Source organism: Heterocephalus glaber, unplaced genomic scaffold, assembly GCF_053883595.1.
Source record: "Heterocephalus glaber isolate CG9 unplaced genomic scaffold, H.glaber_assembly_v1.0 deba00001673, whole genome shotgun sequence".
Lineage (NCBI taxonomy): Eukaryota > Metazoa > Chordata > Mammalia > Rodentia > Bathyergidae > Heterocephalus > Heterocephalus glaber.
Window position 1 is genome coordinate 23547713 of NW_028258410.1, and position 6669 is coordinate 23554381.

General features: G+C 50.9%; 1 protein-coding gene across 2 annotated transcripts in view; it reads left to right on the forward strand.

Annotated features, from left to right (window-relative positions):
* Jph2 (junctophilin 2) overlaps positions 1-6294 on the forward strand; it is a 73920-nt gene extending 67626 nt beyond the window's left edge. For both annotated transcript variants that reach the window (XM_021239083.2, XM_004858199.4), the window contains exon 6: positions 358-6294. The gene's annotated coding sequence lies outside the window, so the exon portion shown is untranslated. The remainder of the gene's footprint in view (positions 1-357) is intronic.
* The last annotated feature ends 375 nt before the right edge of the window (positions 6295-6669 follow it).

Sequence of the window (6669 nt, forward strand, 5' to 3'; positions counted from 1 at the left end):
TGTTGCTGATGTGCAAATAGACAGCGGCATATTGGCCTCGTAAGTGCTCAGCTCTGTAGGTTCCCAGTGTCACAGGGGACCTGGGGACCCTTTCTGTAGGCAGTGATGACTTTGAGACCCCAAAGATGCAAAGGAGTGGGAGGAGGAGGGAAGAGAAGAGAGGCCTAGCAAAGGAGTAAGCAGACACAGGCAGGCACCAGCCGGCTGGCCTCAAGGCCCAGGGTCGTCTCTGATCTGGGGAGCAGAGGTGGAGCCTTGCCCCGGAGAAGATCCGGCCTGAGGCCTGTGCCCTGCTCGGCAGTTCTGCCTCACAGCACCTTCCTGCCTTCCTCACTCACCCCTGTTCTGTCTCTGCAGAGCCAGGAATTCCACTGAGGATGCCACGACTCATCATCTTTTTGCGATGCCAGGCAGGTGACCAAGGAGGACTGGACTCGACCTGCAGCCCCAGGCCCGGCTCACACCATGCCATGGACATTTTGGGAGCCTCCCGTGGGCCCAAGCTGGGTGTCTGGGCGCCAGAGGAGTAGAGTGTCTGGGAACACTGAAGGAGCACTCTGCCCAGGGACAAGGGAGGCCCCGAGGGAAGAGCCCTGGTCTCCTGAGTTTCCTGATCTGCTGTCCCCCATCCTCATCCGATCCCTCTCCTTGCCCCTCGTCACCCCTCCCTGGGCTTCTGTGTGTTTTAGGAGATGTCACCTAAGCAGGGTGTTAACACTGAGTCCCTCCCTTTTCCTCCCACCTCACTCCCACTTTAATCCTCTGCCTGGTGGACTGAGGCCACCCAGGAAGCTGAGAAGTTGCTGAAATGTCTCAGACAATCCAGTCTTGTGCAGCACGCTGTCCCAGGCTTACAGTTGCTCTGGATGACATGGAGGAAATGAACAAACTCAGTCAAATATGCCAGTGTGCAGTGCTCTGCCTCCCCCACCTGTCCTGTTGGCTTCCCTCCTGGCCCAGCAGCACAGGGAGACATACCTGTAAAAAGTGGGAGCCTTTCACTGGGAAGCCACTGAGCAGGGACAGAGGTGGGTTGGGAAGAAGGGTAGGGTGCACTTGTGCTGGCCCCTGTTTTTGTGTGTGTGAGCCTGCAGCTGGGGGTAAATTTAAGGCTGTCTGCTCAGGGTTTCTGTGTAGGAGCCCTGGGGCCAGCAAGGTACAGCAGCTGTGATGCCCTATGAATTGGTTTGTTCCCTCCCTGACCAGGGCCACTGTGGACTCAGGGGAGCATGGCATGGAAGCCCTGGCAGTGTTGCAGACTCTCAGGCAGGTGCTGAAAGAAAAACATTTCCCAGGAGTAGAGGAGCAAATCTGAGCTCCAGCTGAGTATGGTCTGTGCAGTAATAAGCCCCTTTCAGTTTGCCAGAAGATGATACTTGCATGTAGCTCACTTAAAGATGTTTGTACCACACTGAGCCTCTGCTCCTTGGGCTCCCTAGGAGAGGTGTAAGGGCTGAGGGCTTGAAGCTCCTGCCTCCAGGAGCATGGAAGAAAAGAGCTTCCAGGCTGCTCCAGGCCTGGGGAAGGATGGGGCAATGGCATCTGAGCAGAGGTGGAGGGAGTGACTGCTCTTCCACCTTTGTTTCTGTGGACCTCAGGGGCTTGGGTATGGGGGGCCAGGCTCTCCCCAGGACAACTCAGGACCTGAGTGTTTGGGGTCAGCTCTTCCTTTTACCCCTCAGCCCATGGGAACTTTCCCCTCCTGCTTCACAGTTGCTGTTTCCAGCCTTGCTGGGGCCTCTTGGCTTGGCTGGAACCCTGGGCTGCCGTTCTGCAGAGAGGAGCCTGCAGGCACTCCTACCCCAGCCAGCTACGGCATGCAGGGCTCTGCATCTGTGCTTGGGCTTTTCTGGACTCCTAGGGAACGAGGCGGGTGGGTGGGGGCTACTCAGGGCTGACAGGCTGCAGGCCTCAGCTCTGAGGTTATTGTTCTTGTTTCCTGGGCCTGGTCCAGCGTTGGGGACCAGCCTGTGGCTACCAGAGCTGCTGGGACTAATTTGGGGCTGGTGTTGGGGTGTGGGTTCAGGATGCTGAGTCTGTGCGATAATAAACCTGTGTCTGCTCACAGGCTCGGGCTGGGCTGTCGTGTCTGCTTGTGATGAGGCCCCTGGTGAGGAGTTGCTGAAGGAGGGCGGGAGAGGCTGAGGTGCTGGGCCTTGCCGTCTGTGTCCTTGTTCCCTGAGGAAGTTCCCATAATGCTTCTTTTTTTCCCCTATAATGCTTCTTGAGGGGCAGCTGAGGGGCTCCAGTTCACTCCCATGGTGGAGTCTGTTTCTAAAGCTGACTTCCAGAAGCTCCTTTGAGCAACTTTTGGTAGAAGCGAGAGCCTGCCCTTTGGTGTGACAGTGCCCTGGACTTCAGTCCTCACTCAGACACTGTCACTTCTTGGAGCCTCAGTTCGTTCATCTGTAAAATGGGGTCATAACACTGCTCACTTCCTGGGGTGCAAGTGAGGGTTAAACCCTAAAGCTTATGTAAAGCCCGGCTGTAGAAAGCAGCTGAGAAGTTGTCACAGTACTGTCACTAGTTCCCTCACCCACCATGTTGCATTTTGATGGAGGACCCAGAAACCCCAAAGGGGTGGACATGATTCAGGCACCAGCTGGTCACAGAATGCCTCGGGAGGGACCGTGCCATCCCCACACTCCAGGAGGCTCAGGGGCGAGGACCTGCCCACGGCACACGCCTCAGTTCCCTGGCTTATGTGGGAACAAGTACTGCCCATGACATCATCTCACGGCTGGTGGCCACAGCAAGAGGGTAGAGGGACAGTGCCTGTCACCCACCAATGGGCTCCAGTTCGGTGGTGGTCACCGGCAGTGAGGGTTGTCTCTCCAGTGCCATCACTGACTCACCACGTCCGGCCTTTCTGAGCCTCTTTCTCTTCTGCCAAGGAGACCAGAATCCTTGTCCCATGGCTCTCCTCCCTGGCAGTGAAGTTATGACAACCCAGTGAGGTAGATTCCGGGTGAAGATGTTTTTGCAATTCTGGGATGACCCCTGGGCCCCCAGGAAGGAGGTCGGGCTTGCGGGAACCCCAGAGGGGCAGAGGGAGTGGGAAAGCAGAGGGAGAGGCTTTGGTAGGGTCCATGGAGGGGAAGTGGGTGCCTGGTCTGCAGCCTGGCTAGGCTGGGGGCTGAGTTGGAGTCGCTGGGTGCCCTGAGAAGACCACTTCCTGAGCAGGGACTGGAGATGCCCAGTCAGGTATGGTTGGTTGTAGTTGGGTGGCCCCTGGTGGTTAAGTACGTAGCCTGGCTGTTGCCTCTTTCAAGGGATTAAAGCAGCTCGAATGGGACCCTTGAGCTCCAGCCTGGCCTGGGATGGTTCTCTGTTTTCCTGCGTGACATTGTGTCCCCCTCCCCCCAACTCCTACATGTGCTTCTTCCTTGATGCCATCCACCGTCAGGTCCTCATCAGAGGACTTTTTGAGGCCACGTGATCTTTGACTTACAGCCTTCAAAACTGTAGGCCAACTTTTATAAAGTTAGCCTGCCTCGTGTATATCATTATAGTAATGAGCAAGCCATGCTTATTACAGGCAAAGGACCTAAGTTAGAACCAGCTGAAGGAACAGTGTGCGTAGGGTGGGAGCTGGGGGAGTTCAGTGTGGGGTCACTTCAGCATGGCCTGTGATTTTCTAGGGAAGGGCCTGCTGTTTGAGGGGTTCACCTTCCCCCAGAAGCTGCTCCTTGGTGATGATTACAGTTGCACCATGTTGTACACATTCATAATATGTGTGAGAGTTTTTCAAGCCTGCCAAAATTTGGACATCTCTCGATTTGCCTGGAGGAGAGCCAGCCTACTGTGGGTTGTGGTCTGAGGATAGTGTTTTCTGGTCAAGTAATACGGAACAAAGTCAAGTTTGCAAGTATAAGACAGTGATTGGGAGCTGTGAACTACCCAGGTCTATCAGCTATGCAGCATCAAAAGCCACGTGAACTTTGTGACAATGTAGCAGCTATTTATTGAGCTCACAATACTGCACGATGGTAGTTTGGGTTAGTCGTAGCTGGGCAGTTAGGAATTCAGGTCGAGCTGGCTTAGCTCCACAGGAACCCACTCACGCCTGAAGTCAGTTGCTGAAGAGGCAGGTGGTTCCTGACATCAGCTGAAACACCTTCCTCCTCTTCTTCTTCTTCTTCTTTTTTTTTTTGGTACCAGAGATTGAGCTCAGGACCTTGTGCTTGCGAGGCAGGCAGCAGAACCACTGAGCTAAATCCTTGGCCCTGCACCTTCCTCTTCTCTCCCGGTTCTACCACAGGCTGGCTGGGCTCACTCTCGTGGCAGCAGGGTCCCAAGGGCTAGAAAAGAACAAGCTCTGACGTGTAAGCACTTTTAGTCTCTGATTGTATCTTGTTTGCTACTGTCCCATGGGCCAGAGCAAGTTGCATGGCCAAGCAAGGAGTCATTGCCAGAAGCACGAACATAATTAGGGCCATCATTACAAACTGTATAAAATACCAAGCAACAGCTGACTCCAGGCTTTCTCCATTGGTGTAATAAAATAACTGAGGCCAAGTACTTTATAAAGAAAAGAGATCTAGCTTACAGTTTGGGGGGCTGAAACTCCAAAATCAGGGAGTCCCATCCATTCAGCCAATGGCAAGGGCCTCAATAGATGCTGAAGAGATCGCATGGTGAAACAGGAAGCCAGAGGGTTTCAGGGGTCAGGCCTACTCTTTATGTCAACCCACAACTAACTGGGGTCTCATAAGGAATATACGAACATCTCCAAGGGTGATGCCCCCAACTACCCAATCCCTTTCCCCTAGGACTCAACTTTTTTTTTTTTTGGTACTGGGGATTGAATTTGGGTCCTTGAGCTTGTGAAGTTGGCGGCAAAACCACTGAGCTAAATCCCCAGCCCTAGGACTCAACTTTTAAAGCTTCCATCACCTCTACTCTCCCACACTGGGGACCAAACCTCTAGCACATGAACCTTTGGGAGACCACACTCAACCAGATCCAAATATTTCCCTGCTTCAGACACTGAATTAAATGAAGTTATCCTTGTACATAGTGAAAAGGTCCAGAATATGATAGACACTCTGAGTTAGCGCTCATTATTATCAATAGTATCATTAACATCACTATTACTACCAGAGTGACCAGAGGCTCAGGCACAGAGTTGTTGAGGACTAGCAAAAAAATTGGTAGCTTAAATTATCTATCTCAAATACATGTGTTGAGAATGATATTTTCAGTATGTGAAATTTATATAAAATCTTAGACATGCAAAGCAGTAGTACCTACTGATTTTGCATATTCACATCTGTGGTAAATTAGTTTTAAACAGTGAATGGAAATCATGAACTCAAGTCATTGGCTACTTAGGGAGAAGGGTGTGGCTAGAAGGGCACACAGGAGCTTCCGTTTTGAATGCGTAGAGCTGAGATCTGACTGAGCTGTGGCTGAGCTTGGTGGAGGTCGCTCAGGCAACCGTCGGATTCTTTTTGGTACTGTTCATTTGCCTGAGACATTTCGGAAATGGAGATTGTTTGACCCACAGATTTAAAAATATATAGGATGAGCATCTCTTAATCCAAGCAGCCCGAATCATCTGAAACTTTGAGCACCGGTGCCACAGTTGAGTGGGCCCAAAATAGTCCAGGCTCTTGTTAGGACAGGGAAAGAACTGCCAAATGTACACCTCATAGTAGTAAGTGGCTACATTTATTGAAGATCACGGGAGGGTAGCAGGAACAGGGAGAAGGGCGACGGGAAAGACAGAGTGAAGGGGAAAAGGGACTCAAGTGGGAAGGGGAAAACAGAGACTCAGTAACTCAGGCTTCTGGTATTTATAGGGCCAGACACCACTGATCCAAGGCACCTGTCTCTCTGTCTCTCACGCCAGCAATCTGCAAGACCTCCTAAGCTTGAGCCTGGATAATCATCAGGGTGCTGTTTGGTTTCTGGCTGAATGGAAAGAAGGGAAGTGGCTCCCACAACTTCCCTGTCTTTGGGTTATGGAGACATGGATAATCAGTAGGGTGGTGTGGCATTTACAGTTGAATGAAGGGAAGGGAGAGACTCAGCTCCTTTCTTTCTAACTGTACTACCAACATATGCCATGCCGCAGACCAGCTGCAGTCCGTGCAGGGTAGGAAGGGGAGAGGTCTCGGGCGGCGAGTGAGAAAAGGACCTTCGCAAGCAGCTTCCCTCTGAGAAGTCTCAGGGTCTGATTTATTTTTATATCTTTAAGCAATGGCTAGGAGGCATTGGGCGGAACATATTTACATTTTAGGTTGCCTTAGCAATTTCTATAGAAATAAAGGTTATTTTTTACTAAACAAAGTATATTTTTCCTAAGCTGATTCATTTCATTGAACATCATGAATACATTTAAAAATTACAATTGTCCCCTTATTTACCCACACCTAAGCAGAACAGAAGGTAACAATCAAAATCTCTATATCAGTGGGGATACAAGCAAGATTTAGTTAATTAAATGTCAAACTTGTGGTCGTCAGCTGGCCCTTGAGAAACTGCACAATGGTTAATATAGTTTGCTATTAGCTCTCTATTTTTTCTATACCTCTATTCATCTTGCTTAAATGTTATTTGGGTTCATGGTCCGTGAGCAGGAAATGTTTACAGTACTTTGAGAAAAACTGAGTAACTTGCCTCCTTAGTGTATTTATCTGTCTTAACTTTCTTTCTATTTCCCAT